This window comes from Papio anubis, chromosome 5 (assembly GCF_008728515.1).
Source record: "Papio anubis isolate 15944 chromosome 5, Panubis1.0, whole genome shotgun sequence".
NCBI classification, from domain to species: domain Eukaryota; kingdom Metazoa; phylum Chordata; class Mammalia; order Primates; family Cercopithecidae; genus Papio; species Papio anubis.
This window is the reverse complement of record NC_044980.1, coordinates 72813315-72836189: the sequence shown is the minus strand read 5'-3', so window position 1 is coordinate 72836189 and position 22875 is coordinate 72813315. Positions and strand designations below refer to the sequence as shown.

Sequence of the window (22875 nt, the reverse complement as noted above, 5' to 3'; positions counted from 1 at the left end):
CACAGAGGTTATCTACAGCCTGAGGGGCTGAGTCAAAATATTGAACTTGCAGCTCAGTACTTAATTGCCCACTAGAGCCTCTCATCTAGCCTAAGGATTAGGTGAAACTCAAGCATGTGATTCCAATGTACAATTTTCATGACTCAGTCAATATCAAGATATTAAATAGATAAAAATCTAAGGCAGTATTACAAGTGCTAGGAAACTTTGTTAATGCAATTGCTGTTATTTCAGCAGATGCTGAGAGAAAATTAAGCATCTTGAAAAATACCATTGAAGTTAAGTGGATTCTCCGCTTCCTGAGTCTGCGTGTTACTTAATGTCCAGCAATTTAATGGGAAAATCATTGGAAAAGTTTTCTCATGGCTCAGGGGCATAATTTATCTAGTGGCAGTTACATCACACAAAAACAAAATGATATCTATAAACAATTTGTACTATTAAATCTCTTGGAAAGGAAAACATTGAATAATATCTATAATTTAGCAAATTTAGAGAATACAATGAAACACATTTTATAATTACTTAAGATAAATGTAACAGTTTATGAATTTATATCCATGTGTCAGTTGTTAAATATTTTTTCTTGCCCCTGCTTCTCTCTCAAGCCTTCTCTGGTGATTCTTCCTCTCGTTCTGGGCTTCAGCAATTCTGGAAGCTTCAGTTCTTCAGAGTCCTCCCTTTTCTTGGAACATTCTTCTCCCTACAACCTCAATACTGAGCATCAGCCCAAGCTCACTTCCTCGGGGTGAGTATCTTTGCCCTTTGGAATAAATCAAGTCCCCTTACTGGACATTACAGAACCCTCTGGATGTCTCCCAGCAAAACCTTATTGCCACTGGCTGTTACTGTAATCACTTATCCTGGGCCTGTTCTTCTTACCAGACTCTAGGTCCCATGAGGGCAGACGCGACCTCAGTCCCGCTCCCTGCTGGATCTCTAGGGCCCAGTCGGGGGCCCTGGACATACTAGCTGTCCCAAAGCTAATTTCTGAATAAAAATCTGCATTGTGGCCCATAAAAACACTTTACATTTGCCGATGAGTTAATAGCATGTATAGGTTGGGCACAGTGGCTCACACCTGTAATCCTAGCACTTTGGGAGGCCGAGGCGGGTGGATCACTCAAGGCCAGGAGTTCAAGACTAGTCTGGCCAACATGGTGAAATCCCATCTCTACTAAAAATACACCCACACACATACACCTAAACGCATGTATAGATGTTTATTTTTAAATTGACTAACAAATTTTTGCAGTCAATCATTTGAAAGTTAAGTTCAAATGATTTTCTAGAAAAGTTGAAATTGGGGTTGAAACCCAAGGTTCTCCACTTCTAGGAACTTTTCTCTAGGGATAGTTAATTAATTCACTGAGCAGCACCCCTCATTATTCTTGGATTTTCCCATACTTGCCAGGGTCTTATTCTCCTTTCTCTTCCTACGATTCATCATCTTCAGAGTCTCTACATATGAGCCTGGGCAGACCCCTCATATTGGTTTGATTTGGACAGCATTTTGATCATTAGACCTTTGTTTGCTGGTTTGGTGTTTGTTTTGTTTTGCTTTTTTGTTTTTTGTTTTTCAGAAACATGCAGATGTTCTGTTTGGTTGATCTGTGGTTAAACACTTCTTGAACACTTCAGACCTCAGCTCTTGGTGATCTCATAAATTTTCCACAGACTGTGTGTCATTCACAACCTAAGGATCTGGAAGGAAACCCAGCTTTAAAATGCACTTCCCAGTGATTTCAGCCTGAAAGGTGATATGTCTGTTTTTCTAACATCTCAAAGTCACTGGAATGTGCATTGGCAATATTTCTAGACCAGATTTCTGGGGAACTGGCTCATTTGTCTGAGAGACACAGTTAAGTTAAAGACACTAAAATCTCAATTCTCTTGGCTACTTCACTTCAACTACACAGATGGCTGCTTTGGAGACGAGCATATATATTAGCTGAGATAAACAGGAATATGTCCTGGCAGAAGAATATTGTCCAAGTGATATTAGAAGCAAAGCTTCTGAGAATGTCATTAAGAATATATCCTGTAAGTGGTGAGACCACTGGTTGATGTAACTCAACATTCATTCCTTTATTCAACATGTATTTCCTGTACAGGGGCTGTGGGCCAGCCTCTCTGCTAAGCCCACATGAATCAGGCACAGTCTCTACCCTGGAGAAGTTTATAGTCCAGTTGAGCAGACAATTATAGTGCAATGATGGCATTGTGCGTGTGCTTGGTACAGCAGGCTTTGAGGGCACAGAGGAAGGAGTGACCACCCCTGCCCTAGAGGATTCAAGAAAGACTTTCTAGAGGAGGCTTTGAACTGGATCTTGAAGAGTAAGTGGTAGTTTACCAGTCTTGGGAAAAAGTGGCAGGGGAACCTAGAGGTAACAGCGTAGCAAAGACACAGACTCAAGAAAGGAGATTCAGTGTTCCAGAAATATTTAGGAGCTTGATGTGGCTGGAGCACAGGTCCTCTGGGGGCAGCAGGAACATTTTCATGGGAACATGGTAACTTGGTCTTCATAGGCTGAGCCTAGTGACCATGACATATAATATCTGTGAATTTATCTGGCCTATTCTGGGACCCATTTTTTACTTTCATGCAGAACACCTGATGGGGGTAATGGGGTCCATTTATAGGCTACAGGCTGTGTAAAGATCTATTTCCTTTCAGTTGCCCTAAAATACTTCCTTAAATGATCACCAGCAGGGTCATTTTTCCCTCTTTTTATAATTGCAGTGTTTTGGCACTCCTACCTAATCCCCAGGCATCCTATAGATGAAGAATGGATGTGAAAGGCACCACTGAAGCCCGGGCTGGGGCAGCCATGACCACCTAAAGGCCAAAACCCACCCCCGCTCCACCTTCTACCTCACATGCCCAGGCTGCATGCCACCTTTTTGTAACTCTTTTTCTCTTTGATGACCTCCCTTGATGTTAATGTTATTCTTTTATTTTTTAAAAAATAAAACAACAAAAAAATCCCCAAGGTATTAATGTGCAATGAGAACTAGATCTGCCAAGTGACTCATGGCAGCCAGAGCAGGACATTCTCCCCACGCAGCTGGGAAGAATCTGAGCCTGGGCTGCTGATTAGAAGGATGGAGCTGGTGAGCGGCAACAGGTGCCGGCAGCCTGCAGCTTCCATTGCCGCAGTAACAACAAACCTGGCACCTGGGCTTCTCCCCAGTCAGGACTGGGACTGGCCCTGCCAAGGTGACACTCTGGAGAGCCACCTTCTTCTGATACCTGTAAGGATATAAATGTTGGGGAAGGACAAAGCTCTTATAGGTGAGCTACAAGATGGTTTTACAAAGAAGTTCCTTTGGGACTTTGTCCTGAAACAGGAAGCTTTTAGCCAGACCTGTTCTGGAATTTTAAAAAGAAGGGACAGAATTCTAATCTCAGACAACCCCTGGAATAAACTTTTGACTCCTCCTGCCTGACTTTTCCTCCTCCTGCTGGGACAATAGAACTTGCCCAGCTCTACCCAGGGAACTTTCCCTTTTTCTTTCCTGGCCTCCTGGCTCAGCTCACATTCCTGTTCTCATCCTCCCTGAGCGGTGTCACACATGCCCATGGCGGAGAGGAGAGGAGAGGCTGGATAAGGAACATGGCGCAAACCTGACTCCACATGAAGGAGAGGGGGGGAGGAAGGATGGAGAGAGACGTTGTAGACCACCTAGCAAGTAAAGAAGCTCAGCAGGGTTATGGAGGTGTTCTTGAGCAAAGGTGGCCATCGGAGTAGTCCTGGCTTCCAAGGAACAGGCTGCCCTGGCACTGCCACCAACCTCAGCCATTGGCTGGGTGTAGCCTGTGGGAAGCATGGCCTCTGCACAGGCATGGTGATGGATTTCAGGGTGCAGCAGCCAGGCTCCTGGTCACTGGAGTTCCTCCATGTTGGGGGTCTGTGAGGCTCATACTCATGGCTGCCACACTGGAGGACTCCATGTCATCCTCGCCTGGCCAGCTTCTACTGTCTTCCAGGTCTTAGTTTAAATGTCACTTCCTCAGAGAACCTTGGGGTTGCCCAGGCCCACCTGCTCTCTACTCCCAGAGTGCACTTCACTAAAAGTTCCTGTTCAGCTGACTCCTCTGACACACTGCACTCCAGGAGGGCTAGGCTGAGTCCACAGTACTCAGCAGTACTTGGCCCGTGGCAGCCACTCAGTATGTATTTCTTGAATAAATAAATGACTAGTTGCTGGTGCTCGTGAGACAGCTCAAACTGTGCAACAACCTTGGCTTTAGGGAATACGCTTCTTCTGCAATGGATTGTTCCAGGTAAAAGCTTTGCCTTTATGGGGTATTTACAATTTTCAGGCTGAGTTTTCAGAACAACTGAAAGGACACCTTGAGGGAAACATTTCAAATTAGGGCAACGTGCCTGAGCCTCTGTGGCTATTTCCCTAACTTTATGCCTTAGAATAGGGTCTGGAGCAAGATAATTGGGGACAATGGGATCCGGTGAAAATCTACTTTCTAGTCCTGCTTCGGGCACTAATAGGGTCTTAAGAGTTATTCTCTAAAACCCGTGTTCATACTGTTCTTTCTCCTTGGGTTAACAAGAGCCCTAAAAGACATACAAGATGTAAACATGTTTTGGGCATTTCTCTAATGCCAGCCCAATCTCGAGTTGTCTTGCTGTTGCTGTTGCTTGTGGACTACAGATTTCAGGGTGCGGGCAAGTGAGCGAAGCGAAGTGAAGATGTGGATTGGGACATGAAGACTCCCTAAGATGTTTTGTGGGTGGCTGTGCCTTGGAAAATAACACAGGAATAAAGAGAAGATGGGGTTGCCTAAAGCAGATGAGAACTGTCTGACGAGTAAGGAGAGATGTGTAAACCATAGAAGCTCATTCACATGATTTTGCATTGGGTGTAAAAATAGCTGGAACCCTAGTTCCAGCTAATACTCTTCACTGGGAAAAATGTGGGCAGCTCCGTGGTAAGAAGCAGTACTTCCTGATAAAATCTGTCGATCCGCTTAAGATGCTCGAAACCCAGTCCCTCAAGATGTCTAAAATGCCTCAGCCAAGTTGGCCAAGGCCCTAGAAAACATTACATGCTGCGGAGAACAATGTGTATTGGCAGAAGCTGCTCTCATGCTCTGTGCACAGCTCAGTTCAACCTCAGATCACCACGGACAACCAGCGGGGGCCCCTCACTGGTCCCAGAGCACCCACTGGAAGCACCTAGGGCAAGAGCACCTTCCTGGATCCCCGAAGTTGCATGGCACACTTGGAATAAATACAGGCATCAGAGAATCCAGAGAGACCCAGGTTCAAGGCCAGATTTCACCAAGTCAGTTCCGGGGCTTTGCACTATTTCCTTAACTATGACTTTTTCATCTGTCAAACGGACTATAGCAACATCCCTCATAGGGTTGTGATAAGGATTTCAGATAACATATGTCAAATATCTAGCCCACAGAAGAGGAGGAGTTCAATAAGTCAGAACTATTATTATTAGCTCTCTGAACTTGGGAAGTTTACTTAGCCTCATTGATCCTCATTTTCCTTATTTTTAAAAGGAGAAAATACTACTTAACCTGCAGTGGTGTTGTAAGAATTACAGTTAACGTAAGAAAGGTATCTGAGTATGTGCCTGGCACAGAGTAGTACTCAATAAAAGTTATGTACTATCATTTTTTGGTAAATCAAAGCAGGAATGAAAATTATTCATGTTGGGCCATATAGAGCAAGTGTGTGCGAGGCTAACAAAGCCATTCGAATTGTTCCGTGGGAAATAAACTGTCTTTTAAAACTGATTTCTTATTTCCTCAGGTTAGATGCGTCCTGAACCTAAGACTGACCCAGCACTTGGAAGGGTTGGGCCGTACCCTCACTCCCTCTATGGGGCTCTCCTTCCTTTGGCCACTTTCCAAGGAGACATTTTCTCCTCCAGCCACAGGTCCCCTGAGGAGAGCTAAAGCAATAGGTCACTATCATTTAAACTGCTGCAGAATTTTCAGACCGTGAGACTCCTGTCTCTCCCCACTCTGACTGGCTCGTCCCCAAGAAGAAAGGAAGCCAGAAGGTGGAGGAGGTTATAAAACCACTTTATATCCATCCTGTTTTTAATTGATTTCACAGCAGGGCAAGAAAAACCAGAGTGTTTCCCACATAACCTTTCTATGCGGGAGTTCTCTTGTGGTCAGGAAACTCATCTGGGAAGAGCCAGAGTCGGTCTGTGTGTTCTCAGTTGTCTTCCTGTAGCCTGTGAACCCTGATTCTGTTAGTGCCCACCATGAGGGCTGCTCCTGTGTCCCTGGGCACCCCCTTTACCATCCACTTGGGGGCAGAGGCAGCCCTTCCTTGGTTGTAAGCTGCCCTGGTCTCCAAATGGGTCAATCCTTTTCCATTTAAGGTGCAGCCCACACGCTCCTGGGGCCTCCTGGTCCCTGAGATCCCTTAGATCTTGATACTCTTGGCTCAGAGCCACAACCCTTGCCCTGCAGGAGCCCAGAGTCCTCAGGAGATTTTTGTGGATTCCTGGGTGGAGGCAGGGGTGGCTAACATTATATAGGCCTCTCAATTTTTCTGCATCTTGGGGCAGGAAGTTGGTCCCCAAAATGGTGCATGAAGTATTTTTTGTGAGGACTTGGTTGTGGAGAGTGGCCACAGAATGCACTGAGGATAAAACAATGAAAACATGCATGTTTGATACTTCCACTCTTAGAAAATGGTTCAGCCATCCAGCCATGAGTGGGGATGCGGAGGGATACTCTGTCTTTGTTAAATATTTTTAAACATAAACTCAGCCTCTAGGGAGGGGAACTGAGTGAGGAGGAACAAGGAGACAGACTACATATCTTTTTAACCTTCTGGATTTTGCACTATTTACACATATAACTATTATGCATGCATGCACACACACACACATATACCATATCCCATGTATATTTATGATCTCCCTTATGCTGTCTCCTTGCTTCATCTGCAATGTCCTAGCCCCTGCTCTCTGCTGAACCAATCTCTCAAGGGCTGACTTCAAAGAGTCTTCTTTTCTCATCTACTCTGTCCTCTCTGAACCTTGAGAGAATTTCCAGTGGGTCTTGCTAAGCCTGGGATCCACTCACAAACTGCCTGACAGTGTAACTCCGTTTCCTGAGAGCAGCGCTTGCCTCTAGTCAGTTTCTCCTGGGTGGAGACTCAGCACATAGCTGAGTGAATGAATGAGAGGGAGAGGGGGAACGCGACAATTCCTAAGGAAAAGGGCACTTTTAAAACAAAATGCCCTTTGGAGCCTGCATCAAGCAACTGGTATGAGCTCTCTCTACTCCCAGAACCAGTTGGAACGGCGGAAGTGAGAAGCTGCGCATCATGGAGCCCGTTACTGTCTCTCTTCTGTTGTTATGAGAAGGCCAGTGGGTCTTTTCTAGGGGGTGCATGTTGGACCAAGCCCCTCTTACAGGAACATGTAGTTCTAGGGACAAGCATGGGCTAGGTGTCTGAAACTAAGACTTTAACATTTTTTAAAAAAAAGATTAAGCAGAAAATATCCTATGAAATGAATAGTCTTACCCAAACCTTTTCTCTAAATAAGGACAGATAGCAAGTGGGAGGAAAAGGCCAAGGAGGCGAGAAGATGGAACAGAGGGCAGGTGAGAAGACCGCAAGGACAGAAGTCCTTCATTAAAAAGGCACTTTCCCTGAGGTCATGTAGGAAGACTACTCCTCCCTTTTGACAATAAAGCCCCAAAAGAAGAAGAACGTACCCTCCCTACAGCTGAGCACCCTCTCAGGCAGGAAAGGTAGGGAGATTTCATTTCCCCTGAAGACCTAGAGCCGGACCCCTCCTCTGCCATCATCTCCCACAGCCCCTTCATCTTTAAGTCCCGGGGCATCTCCCCACACTGACACCCGGATGTCTGCTCTGGTAGCCTAACATAAAGTTTCATCTCCTTTAATGTTCAACCCCCCATTGCCTGGGACTAGCAGAATAGCCGTCAGCCGCCCAGGTCTCCCTCCACCATGTTTGGGCATCTCCGAGGGATTTCACCATGGGCTCCCTTGTAACTCGTTTCTCCAGGATGTGTTTTTCCTATATAGATTCACTGCAAGTGAGGACATGACCCCCAGCCCCACCCCATCATTGATTCTGGAAACTTAATTCCCCAGCCCAGAGCAGATGGCAATGCTTCCTGAATATTTGGGGCATAACAGAAGTGGCTCATTATGTTCTTCCTGGAGCTTGCAGGCCCTAAAACCCCAGCCTCAGGGCCACGTCTAGCTCCTCTCAAGCTGTCCCACCTCAACAAGACTCCTTAGGATAGACCACACCAATCCTGGATCCATACCCCCAACCCCTTTACACCAGAGAGCAGGTAGCATTGCCCCGTCTTCTGGCCTAAGGCCTGCTCGTGCTGCCCCGGCAAAACTGGCCCTGAAAACCCCCAGGTCTTTCAAGAGCAACCCTCTGTCTGATTCACCAGGGCCCAGATAAGACAACGACACTATGTGACCTTGCACTTCTCACATTATACTAATATCAACATCATGTGGGCTCTGAAAGCAGAATAATGGTCTCCAAAGATATACACGTCCTAATCCCCAGAGCCTGTGGATACATTAGGCTACATGGCAAACAGGAATTAAGTTTTCAGGTGAAATTAAGCTTGCTAGTCAGCTGACCTTGAGATGGGAAGAGTACCCTGGACAATCCAGGTGGGCCCAATCTGACCACAGGGTCCTTAAAAGTAGAAGAGGAGTCAAGCACCATGATTCACACCTGTAATCCCAGCACTTTGGGAGGACAAGGCAGGCGGATCACCTGAGATCAGGAGTTCGAGACCAGCCTGACCAACATGGTGAAATCCCGCCTCTGCTAAAAATACAAAAATTAGCTGGGTGTGGTGGTGCACGCCTGTAATTCCAGCTACTTGGGAGGCTGAGGCAGGAGAATTGCTTGAACCTGGGAGGTGGAGGGTGTGGTTAGCCAAGATCACGCCACTGCACTCCAGCCTGGGCGACAGAGCAAGACTCTGTCTTAAAAAAAAAAAAAAAAAAAAGTAGAAGGCACAAGAGAGAGTTAGAAAAAGACAGTAGAAGCAGAGCCAGAGACATAATGTGCTGCTGGCATTGAAGATGGAGAGGAGCCATGAGCCAAGGAATGTGGGTGGCCTTAGAAGCAGAGGAAAGAGTCTTACAGCTCCAGAAAGGACTGCAACCCTGCTGATATCTTGACTGTGGTCTTGTAAGAACCAAGTCAGACTTCTGACCTACAGTGCTGGGAAATAATACATCTGCATTGATTTAAGCCACTAAGTTTGTGGTAGTTTGTTGCAGCAGCAAACAGGCACCTAATACATGGGGGATATGAATAATTCAGTCTAAGTACTCACTTCAGGAAAACTTTTCACCAGTTCTTCAACATTTAACATCACACTCTGCAGTTGCCACCCTCAGGTATGATGTCTTCCCCAAATCAACTTGCTTTACTTTGCCATGACTAGAGGGTTTATCCTGGTAACTTCCTTGAAAACAAGGGAATCTGTGCCAACATCAAAGTGTCCATATCCAGAAACCCAAATGATAAGTTCCCTTTGCCAACAGTCCCCAAATGGCAGTTCCTTTACTAAATAACACATACTTAAGTTGTTTTTCTCTAGGCACCCTGATACATCATAGCTATTTCTCCAAGTCATCTTCCCCGTATTCCCATTGCCACCATTGAGGTTCAGGCCAGCTCTGTCACTTGCTTGAATAATTGCCTTGCCCCAGCTTTATTCCATTCTCAACACTAAAGTTGGAAGGCTCTTTCTAGAGTCTGATCAGCCTTCTGTTTGTGAACATCGACAGCCCACTGCTCTTAGGATAAAGTACACACGCTCATGGCCTTCAGGGTTCTGTACGATTTAGCCCCTGCCCCTGTCTCCAGCCTAGTTTCCAGCATGTGGAGAACCAGCATCAGCGTGCTCAGTCAAACATGCAGCCTCTGAGCACTTGATTTGCAAGCTGTGGAGTGGGCTGTGCAAAGCATATTGCAATAGTTTTGTGGAATCCAGTCTGTGGGGCATAGCTGTAGCTGCTATGGGTTGAATTGCATTCTCCCAAAATTCATATGTTGAAGTCCCAACTCTCAGTATCTCAACATATGACCTTATTTGGAAAGAGGGTTGCAAATGTAGTTAGCTAAGACAGAGTCACACAAGAGTAGAGTGGGTCCCTAATCCAATATGACTGGTGTCCTTACGGAAAGGAGAAATTTGGCCATACACATGCATATGAGGGGCACACCATGTGGAGATTGGAGTTATGCTGCCACAGGCCAAGGAACTACCTGAATCCCAGAGAGAGCCCTGGAACAGATCCTTCCCTAGTACCTTCAGAGGCAGCACAGTCCTCCTGACACCTTAGTCCTGGACTTCCAGCCTCCAGAACTGTGGGACCTCACATTTCTGTTGTTCTAAGTTACCCAGTCAGTCACACTTTGTGGCAACAGCCCCAGGAAACGAATCCGGTGGAAATGTGGATACCAAAGTAGGGCTAAGGGAGAGTAGAGAAGCTCGCATTTTCAGAGGTCCACAAAAATTATTAAAGTGAAGAATGAGCGTCCCTGCCCTTTATACAACATCATACTGCTTCTCAACTTTATGAAAACAAGTTGCTAAGAAGAATTTGTGAAAGGGGTTGGATCAGTTTGCCCTCTATGGGCCAATTTTGTTCTCCTTCTCCTGATACTGAGGAGGACTCAATAACAACTCAATATTCTCAAAATATCGAACTTTCCAAGAACAAAGCATGGCTTTAATCTCTTTACTTTGCTCCTGATTCTTCTGCACAGTTTACCCTGATCCTCATGTTCTTTTAATTAAGACCAAAATGGACTTGACTCCTCAGTCCCAGTTAATAAGAGGTGAGGTCGGCTTGGCATGTCTGTGTTCCAAAAACTACCCTGAGCAAAATGTGTGTATGAGAAAAGGCTTTGCCAGGGAAAGAGCAAGCCCGAGCAGCCACCCACCCCTTCCCAGTCAGCAAGACTCTCTTCTGTTTGGGACCCAGGAGGCTCATTTGCAGGCAGGTCCCCACCATCTCTTGGGAAGAAGGAGAAGAATGGGCCACAAGGGCCCCACTTAGGTTGGGAGAAACTAAAATGAAGGGCCAGGAACTGGGCCGACGACTCAAGTTAGACTTGCTTATGGGACCACAATCCCTGAGGACCCTACTGGTGAGGCTGATGTGGCAAAGGCCTGGCTTAGTGTGAAGAAAGAGGAGGCGGGGAGAGAGGACAAAAAAGAAGTGAGGGAGAGACCAAAAAGAAAGATGGAGAGAAAGAGCCATCAGGTGCCTGATCCAACAACATTTCATCTGCAGGATCCTCTGTCCTCAACGGTCTGGCCACTCAGGAGTGGGCTTGTGTCCCAGGCAACGCTGGCTTTCCATGTAGAAGGATTAGCCTGTGCCAGGTAAGGACTTCGGTCAAGGCCAACCCACCCCCCAAATATCATCACAACCAACCTGACATTTGCCTCGGTTTTTTTTACTATTTGTTCCTATGGATTAGATCTTTGTCTTGGTACAAAAGTTGCATCTGAGACTTCTTGATTGTTTGCATGTTCCAGGCACTGTTCTAAGTGCTCTGCATGAATTAACTGATTTCATTCACTATAGCTTTGTGAGGTAGGTATCATTATCATCATCTCCACATATCAGATGAGGAAACTGAGGTGCAAAGTGGCAGAGTAACTTGCTCAGGGTCATAAAGCTGGTAAGTGGTAAGGCCAGAATTTGAACCCAGTCTGGCTGACTCCAGAGTTCACATTTTTTCCATTGCACTACACTAATTCCCAAAACAAAATCCAGTACATCAGGAAATTTACCACCAGGGCTTTCTAAACCATGTGTTGCTCCCTAATTGGGGCCCTTAAGCTGAGAGTTGGTTTTGAAGATAATTAATGAGAAACATTTGGAACCCTGGCCTCTGAGCACCTCTCTGTAGTCCTCCAAATGGGTTCACTAACAATTAGTGTTCACACTTTTGTGCCTACCCACACACAGCCCTGAGCTGTGACTACAAATCAATAAGATGGATTCCACAAGTCATAAAACTCAGCCCATTATTTTATAGTACAGTGTGTAAAAGCAGGTGATCGAACAGGCAAAGCTGTTACATCAATTACCATTACCTAATAGTTTCTGGAAACCAAATTACAACATTGGATGACAGAAAAACTAGTCTGCTTGCCATTTGAGTTTACTGATACTTTTCTCTCTGTAAAAAGACTAAGCTTCTAAAAATCAGTGAGATTATGTAATAATATTAATAACAAAAACAATAACAAATGTCACAAAAATAGCCTTCTCCTGGCAACTATTATGTGTTAGAGTGGATTTCTAGATCTGGAAATTACCTGCTTCATTTGAGGACACTAAGGCACAGAAGGAATAAGGATTAAAATGATTTGCCCAAAATCATCTAATTAGGTGAGTGGTTTTCAGTCTTAACTGTACATTAAAATAACCCACAGAAACATCCAAATCTAAATATGTAGATGTTTGCAGCCCACTTCAGAATGGCTGAGTCAGGCCCTCAGGTGGGTGGGGTCTGAAGGGCAGCTGGGGTTGAAAGCCCCTGGACTGGTTAGCAACAAGAACTAGTAGCCAAGGGCCCTAATTCTCAGTGCAATGTTCTCTCTCCTACTCCCTGTGGGCTACTTTCCCACTCTTACTCATTATTCCCAGGATATGCAAAAGAAGACAAACACATGGTCCTATCTGTTTCACATTCATACACAAAATCTTTAAGCAGCAGGCCAGGTGCAGAGGCTCACACTCGTAATCTCAGCACTTTGGGAGGCCGAGGTAGGTTGATCACTTGAGGCCAGGAGGTCAAACTAGCCTGGGCAACATGGTGAAACCCTGTCTCTACTAAAACTACAGAAATTAGCCAGGGGTGGTGGTGCATGCCTGTAGTCCCAGGTTGAGGTGGGAGATCATATGAAGCCTTGGAGGCAGAGGTTGCTGTGAGCGGAGATCACACCACTGTACTGCAGTCTGGGTAACAGAGTGAGATCCTGTCTCAAAAACAAAACAAAAAACCAAAACACAAAAACAAACAACCTTGAAGCAATATTTCCCTGTAAATGCATTGCGCCTAACTCTATTTCAGGTACTTACTACAGTGCACAAAAGTTAGCCCCTGGCTCTGTGCTGTAGAAAGTGACATCTTACAAGGAAGGGATCTCACTTCATTAAGTTTTCTATGCCAGATAACAAGCTCAGTTCCTAGCAAAAAATAGATGCTCAACAAATGTTTGTATTTAAAAGAGTAGAAAGGAGGGCATGGAAAAAGTTGCTAAGTGACCGAATGTATAGAAACAATTGGAATATTTCACTTGCTGGGGTCCAAGATAGTCTGAAGTTAAGTATTCCTGTCTATGTCGGGAAAGAGCATATGTCAGAATCACTTAAGGGGCCATTAGGAAATCCTGGTCAATGGCACATGTTGAACTGATGTGGGAAGTTCCCATTATGCTGCAAACACATATAAAAGCTGGGTAAACTATAACAACAGAAAAATGTTACTTTTATCGTTGTTATCATTGCCATTTCACAGCCAAATTCTAAACTAAGTAAGAAAAACTCCTAGGTCCAAAAAAGAAGTAGAAACTTGAACTCATAAAACTGAGCAGGTGTTAAAAGCAAATGGTCCATAGGGATATCAGAAACTGGTGCTAGCACAGAAGGTTTTAAAACCCACAGGAACAGAGGATTAGGTCTCAGGCCTGCAGGTGATAAGAAGCTGAACTGACCTCTTTGAATAAAGCTAAAAGCCAGAAAGTAATCTTCCTTCCAGAAATAAGGACTAGAAGAACTCTGCCCACTGGTCTAAGGATGCATCAGGAAGTTGACCATCTGTCCAACATTGTGGGTGGTGAAAGAGTAGACCTCCAAAAACCAAACTTCCAAAATTGCACCCTGTGTGGGTGTTAGTCAGAATTCCTCCAAACCATAACTAAAGGAAGTTACAGTCAAAAAGTAAACATAAAAATTATCTAAGAACGAACGCAGCAAAGGCAAATAATAAACCAAATGACATATATGCCTGCACTGTACAGCCTCATGGGACACAGCAGGAAACTATTTCTACTGAAGATGACCTCATGGTAAAATATCTCTAATTCTATGAAGAAAGGAATTATCTTAAAATACAGTCAACAGATGAAATAGTTGGGAAAATTTACGCCTAAAAATTACAGCAATGGAACAATATGAAAAGGTTTTTAAATGGGTATGTTTAAGATATTCAAAAAGAGAGGAAAAATAAAACATACAAAAGCAATATTGGGACATTATGAAAAAGAATATGCAAATTCAAGAAAGCACCATTTTGGTATATTACATACACCTGAAAAATATAATAAGAAATGAGTGGGAAACAATGATGAAACACATTAAGTGGTTGAGACTAGATTAACATAGAGAAACCAATAGTCTTCCTATGTGAAAGCAATAACCACCGAGAACATATAATAACAAGGAGACCTCATTTATAATAGCTGCAACAACAAAAATATAAAATATTTAGTAATACACAAAGAAATATTTAAGATCTATATGAAGAAAACTTTAAAATGCCACTTAGGGATGCAAAAAATTTGAAAAAATTGTGAAGACTAACCCTGTTTTTGCATAGTTAGCTCTGACATAAGAAAAATGCTAATTACCCCTAAGCTAGCCTATATGTATAATTTTTAAAACATCAACAGAATTTTCATTTAATTACACACTGACTTTAAACTTCATTTGAAAACATAAGAGACTGAAAAGCAGAAGTATTAAGGGAGAACCAACCCTCCCAGATATTAACATATATTAAGCTATAATAATAAAAATTAATGTGGTTCTAGAGCATAAATACACAAATAGATCAATGAAACAGAAAAAAAGCAAATTAAATAAAAACACCTATGAAAATTTAGTGTCTGATAAAAATAAAATTTAAAATCATTAAGGGAAAATTATATTGGGCCAAGCAGTAGGTTGTCTGAAATGAAAAATTTACTGGTTGGCTTATGGAGGACTAGACATTACAGAAAACAAGAACAGTGAACTTTAGGCATAACAATTGAAACTATCCAGACTAAAGCACAGAGAGAAAAAAAAGTCTTAAAAAATAAACACGGCCTCAGTGACTGGTGGGATTGTGCAAATGAAGTCTCAGGAAAGGTAGGGGTGGGTTCGGGGAATTAAGAAATAACATTTGAAGAAATAATGACCAAAATTTTCCAAATTTGATGAAAAGATACACCCACAGGTCCAAGAAGTTCAGCAAAACTGAAGTGAGATAAAAACAAACACACTAAAATGCATTATAATCAAATGGCTGGAAATTAGTAACAAAGATGAAACCTCAAAGGCAGCCAGAAAATACACACATGCACACTATATATATATATGAACAAAGATGAAAATTTGACTGACTTCTCATTAGAAACAACAAAAGCCAAAAGAAAATTGAATGACATCTTTAAAGTGCTGAAAGAAAAAAAAACTATTAGTTGAGAATTTATGTCCCAAAAAAATCCCTCAAAAATAAAGACAGAAATTAAAATCATTTTCAGGCAAACAAAAGCTGAGTGTATTCATTGCCAGCAGACTTGCACTAAATGAAATAAAAGAGGATATTTTTCAAGCTGAAAGAAATAATATCAGATAGAAATTTGAATCTGCATAAAGGAATAAAGAAAACCAGAAATGATAAATATGTGATTAAATATAAAATACTTATTTCTAATTTTTAAACTTACTTTAAAAGATATTTGATTGTTAATAACAGTGTATATGGGGCTTACAACATATGCAGAAATAAACTGCAGGACAACGATAATACAAAAGACTGGAAGGGAGAAGTAGAAATATACTGCTGTCAAGTGATATGATATTATTTGAATATAAGTTGTGATAAGTTCAAGATTCATATTGTAAACTGTAGAATGACCCTATGAAAATAGTTTTTAAAATGAGCTATAGCCAATAAACCAACAGGAGATAGAATGTTAAAAATACTCAATAAATCCAAAAGAGGGTAGGAAAAGATGAAAAGAAGGAACAAAGATCAATTGAGACAGATAGAAAACAAATAGCATATTTGACCCCAACTATATCAATAGTTGCATTAAATATAAATGGTCAAACATGCAAATTAAAAGGCAGAGACTGTCAAACTAGATAAAACAGTGGGACCCAACAAGTGTTATCTGCAAAAATAATCTACTTTCCCACTTTAAATACAAAAACTCAGAAAAGGTAAAGGCTGGAATAGAAAAAGATACACTAGATAAATAATAGGAAAATTGAAATGGCTATATTTATGTCAAATGAAATGGATTTCAAGACAAAGATTATTGTCAAAGATAAAAGAAACATTTCATAGTAATACATAATAATACATCAAGAAGGCATAAGACTACAAGAGTATATATCCAAAAACAGAACTTCAAAAACTTTATGTGAAGCAAAAACAAAACTGAAAGAATACAAAATGTTAATACTTCTTAGTAATTGGTGCAAATAGAAATCAGTAGTGATATAGAAGATATGAAACAGTTGGTCTAAATAACATTTGTAGAACATGACACTTCAAACCAGCAGAATAATGCCTTCTTTTCAAATGGATATAAATATTCACAAGGATAGACAATTGCATTGGCCATAAAACAAGTCTCAATACATTTAATAGGGTTGAAATTATACTTAATACACTCTGTGACCTAATTAAATTAGAAATTAATAATCTCCATGGGGTCTGTTATCATGGAGGAAAACCAAAGGAATTGAGAGCTAGCAGACATGCTCTAAAAAAAAAATGCTAAAGGATGTTCTTCAGGCTGAAGGTAGACGATACCAGAGGAAAACCTGGAACTTAGGAAAAAGCAACAGAAGTATAGTAAATATCTGTGTCAATAAATACTATTTCCCTCTTTTTCAGTTACTTAAATTGTGTATGACTATTGAAAGCAAAAATAATTAAATTATATAGTGGAGATTTCAAGGTATGTAAATGTAAAGGAACCAATATAATTGGAAGAGTCTATACTTTAGTTGAAGTGGTAAAATATTACCTGTAAGTAGAAGGTCGAACTTTAGGTATGTATACTGTAACCCCTAAAGCACAAAGATACAGCCAGAAAGCCAGCAGATAAATTGAGATGGAATGCTAATTATTCAAACAAACATTAAATAATATTAAATGTTCAAATAACCCAAAATAAAGTATGAAATAGAAAACAGAAGAACAAAAATTAGAGTTGAAAACAGGACACAAGATAGATCTTTAAATATATTCTATATTTATTCAGATAGGTTAAAAGTAAAACGATGGAGAAAAATGTACCATACTGGAGTGGCTAAGTAATTATCAAAGCAGAGATAAAGGGGGACATTTCATAATAAAGGGTTCAATTTGCCAAGAAGACATAATCTTAAATGCACATTCACCTAACAACAAAATTTCAAAATGTATGAAGCAAAAACTAGAAGAACTGAAAGGAGAAACAGAAAATTGCATAATTATAGTTGGAGATGTTAACACTCTTCCCTTGGTAATCAATAGAAAAAGTAGACATAAAATCAGCAAGGTTATAGAAGACATGAACAACACTATCAACCAACTTTACCCAATTTTTTTTTTTTTTTTTTTTTTTTTGAGATGGAGTTTTGCTCTTGTTATCCAAGCTGGAGTGCAATGGTGTGATCTCAGCTCACCACAACCTCTGCCTCCCAGGTTCAAGCGATTCTCCTGCCTCAGCTCCCTGAGTAGCTGGGATTACAGGCACCTGCGTGAGCCTGGCTAATTTTTTGTATTTTTAGTAGAGACGGGGTTTCACCATGTTAGCCAGGCTGGTCTTGAATCCCACCCCGCTCGGCCTCCCAAAGTGCCGGGATTACAGGCTTCAGCCACCGCACCTGGCCCCAAATGATTTTTATACAGAACACTTCACCCAACAAATGCACATTCTTTTCAAGTACACAAGATAGACCACATTCTGTGCTATAAGTAAACCTTAGCAAACATAAAATAATTGAAAGCAAAGAAAGTATATTCTCTAAACATACTTGAATTAATTTAGAAATCAACATAAAAATATTAGGAAAATGCTAACACTTTAAATTTATTTTTTTGTGTGTATTTTATACTCTGCACAATAAAAATATAAAATAAAACTTGAAATGTTTGAACTAGCCCAGAATGAACGCTTGGTGAGAATAAAAATAATGATAGTCTCTCATTACTAGACTGTTATCAGAGACTCTGATAAGACTGAAAGTGGTGAGGGGGAATATGGGAGGGAAGTGAAGACCCCTCACAAATTTCCAGAAGGAAAAATCTACAACATTCAAGAACATGATAGGATTGTCCAAGGTAAATGAAATCTGCAATGTAAATCATTAAATTGTGAAATGTAAATCATGGTTCTATACCTTCTGTGATATTTGATCAAGGTAGAAGAAAAATTCTGAGAACCTTGCTGTTTCTCCAGCAGCCTGTATTTGTCACTCCTCCCTTCTCGCTCAACTTTTTCCGACTTTATAATTTCTGGCAGAGACTGGACCAAAAGTCACAAGGTTTAACGAGCAGTGTCGTTTCAGGCCACGAATTTGTGAGCGCCTCTTTCCGCTCACGGCTCTGCCCACTTCTCTCTCTCTACCATAAAGCTTTTTGGTCAAACTCCACCTAAGCTTAGCAGCTGCCACTATTTCCAGGATCTGGCAATGAGAATAAACTGGTTGAATCCCAGCTGTAGGAATTTGGGCAAGCCACCTGACTGCTTAGCCTCGTTTTCCTTAGCTGTGAAATAAAGGCAATTAACCCACCTCACAGGAGCTGTGAGGATGAAATGGAAAAATTAAATTATTAAACAGGATAATTTAAATGTAAAGGTGTAAAAGTGCTTTGTCAAGAGGAAAGACACCTTCCAAGGATTTACTGCTAAAAGAACCCAGTCTCAGGACCTCGCTGTGGTGTTCACCTGGGGTAGTGACCAAAGGTGTGACTTGAATCAGTGACCCAACCCATCATACTTACCAGAGAGAGGGCAGAGGTGGCCCTTGAGCACCAAAATCCCCACCTCCCCTGTCATAATGTGGCACTGGTGCTGGAAAGAGGCTGACCAGTCAGGGACAGCATTTCCCAGCTTCCTTTGCATCTAAATGTGGCCAGAATAGTTCTTTCCATTGGCCTGTGAGCCGCGGCTGTTTTTTAAGAAACAGGAGTACCTTCTTCTTGCTCTTTTCTCTTCTGGGTGGCTAGATGTGTATGAAAATGACCAGACCCAGATCATGGCGGAGGAGCCAGAAGCCTGAAGGAATCTGAGTCCCCAAATTGCTGCACCTGGAGGAAGAGAGGCACCCAGTCACAAGAAACACCTACTTGGGACCATTATCAAAGCACAAAGTAAAACATCTATGATGTTAGAGCAATTACATATTTTGGTGTCTATGTAATAAAGCAGTTGGTATGACCTTAACAAGGAGGCTGTACAGTAAGTTCTGGGTGTAATCTCTTTCTCTGCCAAGATTTTGTGGCCTTGGACTCTTTCATACCTGTTATCTCATCCATAAGTACAGATGATAATGGTTCTTGTCTTACTGGGTTGTTATGAAAGTTAACTGATGTAATGCACAGAAGATGCCAATAACCATGTATGTTCAATAAATGTTGGCCATTATTACTAACAGCATAGAATTATCAGACTTTTAAAAAATTCATTCATTGACTCCAGGAAAGATTTCTACCTCTGCAGCTTATCTCCAGGTGACTGTAGCCATTACATGCACACCCAAATATTTTACAAGGAAATTTATTCAGGGACTTCGTGTTTTTATTTGAATATAGGTAACTGGAAACCTCCAAGCCTAAAGTTTCAGGCTCAGTTTGTACCTGAAGAGTCACACATGTGGACTTAATGATAGTGTGTGACCTTGACCTACAATGACTCGGAAGCCCAACTAACCTGTCCTCTTTACCGTAAAATCCAGAAGTCAGATGCTGCTGCCTTACAGCTGCAGGTCTGATTGTGACCAGCAGAGGGCAGTGCTGCACACAAACTGCTGCAACTTTTGAAGCTACCTAGTGCCTTTTCATTGTCAAGTTTCCGTGTGTAGGGGTGGGTTTTCTCCCCAGTTTTATTCCTTGCCTTAAGAAGAATGGCCATGATATTTCAGAAAAGCATGATTATCCTCAGCTCAGCTTCGATAGTTCTGAGTCTGTTGTGTGCTTACTGGCAAATCACATTTTGTGACCCTGCATGTTGATGCTGGTGGCCCACAGGCTAAAGTGAACATCGGGAAATACTGAAGGGGAAACAAAGTTATAAAAAGGGCAGCCTGGGAGGGATGGGGATTGGCCTAGTGATGCTTGGGAGAGGCGTATCTGCTGAATGTGAGAATAGGAGCCCCCGCTCCTTCCCGTATCTGCTGGCACAGCCACCTCCTCCTTGTCCTCCTTTCCTGAGTCACTTACACCCACCCAGCTTCTGCAAATGATTCCACCCCATCTTCTCCCACAGCATGGCAAATTCTGGGACTCAGTCCTATGAACCTCAGTAATTCTAAGTTGTGTGATACATTTCAGAATCTCTCCTATATGAAATTTTCTGGAAACACACATGCCCATGGCTCACTCTAGACCTCCTGAATCAGATGCTAGTGTGGGTGAGAGTTATAAGGAGCTCCTAGGATGATCAAGGTTGGTTCAAGCACCCCGCACCCACCCTGAGAACCACTGGTGTAGTTAACGAAGACCAGGGAGAGGCAAATGGCGGAAGAATGGAGAGGAGGGGACAGCTGGGGTGGAGTTGTGATTCAGTTATCGATTGCTTCTGTTACCATCCCCATTTTCCCCAAAGGGAAACTTGCAGCCCACGTATAGTTGACGAGTGATCTCACTGCTTTCTCTTCTTTTTTTTTTTTTTGAGACGGAGTCTCACTCTTCACCCAGGCTGGAAAGCAGTGGCACAATCGGCTCACTGCAGCCTCCATCTCCTGGGTTCAAGTGATTCTCCTGCCTCAGCCTCCTGAGTAGTAAGGATTACAGGCACCCGCCACCATACCCAGCTAAATTTTGTACTTTTAGTAGAGACAGGGTTCGCCAAGTTGGCCAAGCTGGTCTCAAACTCCTGACCTCAGGTGATCTGCCCACCTCAGCCTCCCAAAGTGCTGGGATTACAGGCACGAGCCACCACACCTAGCCCTCCCTGCTTTCTTAATGGAGAGAAGGAAAGCTCTTCAACTGTTCTTCTGCCTCTGTCACTCTTGCCCTGGGTTCTTATTCATATTCTCCATCTTTCCTCCCCTCTAACTGCTTGGCCTTTCTCCGCCTCCACCCATGCCTGAGCCCACCTTCTCTGCCTCCTCCCATTACCCGTTCCCCACCTGCACCTTTGGTGTCGCCCTCTCCAGAGATGCATTTCCTCCTGCCCTCAACTCCATCACCTGTCTTCAAAGCTTCCCTCCCTCTCACTGTCTTACGGGCTCTCCCCTCTCCTGGTGCTCCTCTTACTCTTTCCCCTCTTCCCTGCCCCTGCCTTTGTGATGGACTTGGTCACTCCTTTACATGACTATCAACACATCCTCTGAACTGGCCCCTCTGTCTCCACCTGGGTCCCCTCCGGACTGAGTCCAGAGAGGTTCTTCTAGCATGCCAATCTGACATTGCCTTGCACTGACCTAAAAACCCTTTGCTGCCCCTGCCTCACGCCCCTCAGCATATCACACAGGCCTCCCCGCCTACTCTTCCCATCCTCTGGACTTTTCGCTCCAGCAGTACGCATCTGTGAACCTCTTAAGGAATGTTTGCTTTTGCCTGGCACTCCTTTCCCCATTTTGCTTCCTAAAATGAGCTCTCATTCATTCTACAAAACCCAGCTCAGATACCACCTCCCCTGAAGAGCCTTTCCTTGTTCCCTCCGACTGATTTCATCATTCTGTCTTCTGTGATAGGTCTGGCTTAATATCAGCTTCTCATTGTTCTAACTTCCCGCTCTGAAAGCTGGAAATCATGATGTATTCCTTCTCCCCATAATTTATTCATTTACAATTATCTCCTCCTTTCTAAGTGTTGAGCTTCTTGAGAATGTAGATTGGGAATTATTAATCTTGGGACTCCAGTTCCTAGCACAGCGTCTCGCTTGGTAATTGTGGGACAGAATTGGGGGAAAGCTAGTCTGTCTGCTTCCTTTCATGGATGGACTTCTTTAAAATAGCAGATGCCTGCCTGCCTTTGTAGTGTTTCTACTCCCACCCATCCCTTCACCCACTAAAATCTGTTTTCCTCCCATATTTACAATGTTTGAAAGAAACAAATGACTCAGCCACCATGTCTGAAGTCTGTGCCCATTCACTTCTCTTCTTCATCCTCTCCGCATCATTTGTCACTGTTGACTACCACCCTCCCTGAAGTTCTTTCCTTGGTCTCTATAGTGGATAGTCGCTGTCTTGGTTGTGTCGATTCTACCTTCTTCTGGGAGCAGTACCCCAGTGTTCCTCTAGGGAACCAACTCTCTCCCACCCTCAGCATCCCATTTTCAGTGTCCAGGTTGAGGTGCTGCTCTCTCCACCAGCAAGACAGAGCTGAGTGTGGCTTCACATCCGAGCAGAGCCACCTCTTGGCCCCAGAGATTGGCTCAGAGGTGGGCATGTAATGGCAGCCATTGGAACTGTTGGTTCCTCCTGCTGCAGAAGATAGAATGGAGTTCCTGACTGCTATTTTGTCACCATAAAGAGAAGAGTCCTGAGCCAACAGAGGAAAGCAGAATACAGCGTAGGAGTAAAAATAAGTCTCAACGTCTCTGAGCCATGGAATGCATCTGAATGTGGACTACCCTGGACTTACCAGTTATATGAGGCAATATGTTTCTTTTTTTAT

General features: G+C 42.8%; 1 long non-coding RNA gene across 1 annotated transcript in view; it reads right to left on the bottom strand.

Moving 5' to 3' along the window:
• Window positions 1-20897, bottom strand: part of LOC103885207 — a 111948-nt gene extending 91051 nt beyond the window's left edge. The window contains exon 1 of the long non-coding RNA XR_648146.3: window positions 18432-20897. This is a non-coding gene — a long non-coding RNA (uncharacterized LOC103885207). The remainder of the gene's footprint in view (window positions 1-18431) is intronic.
• Window positions 20898-22875: the final 1978 nt, after the last annotated feature.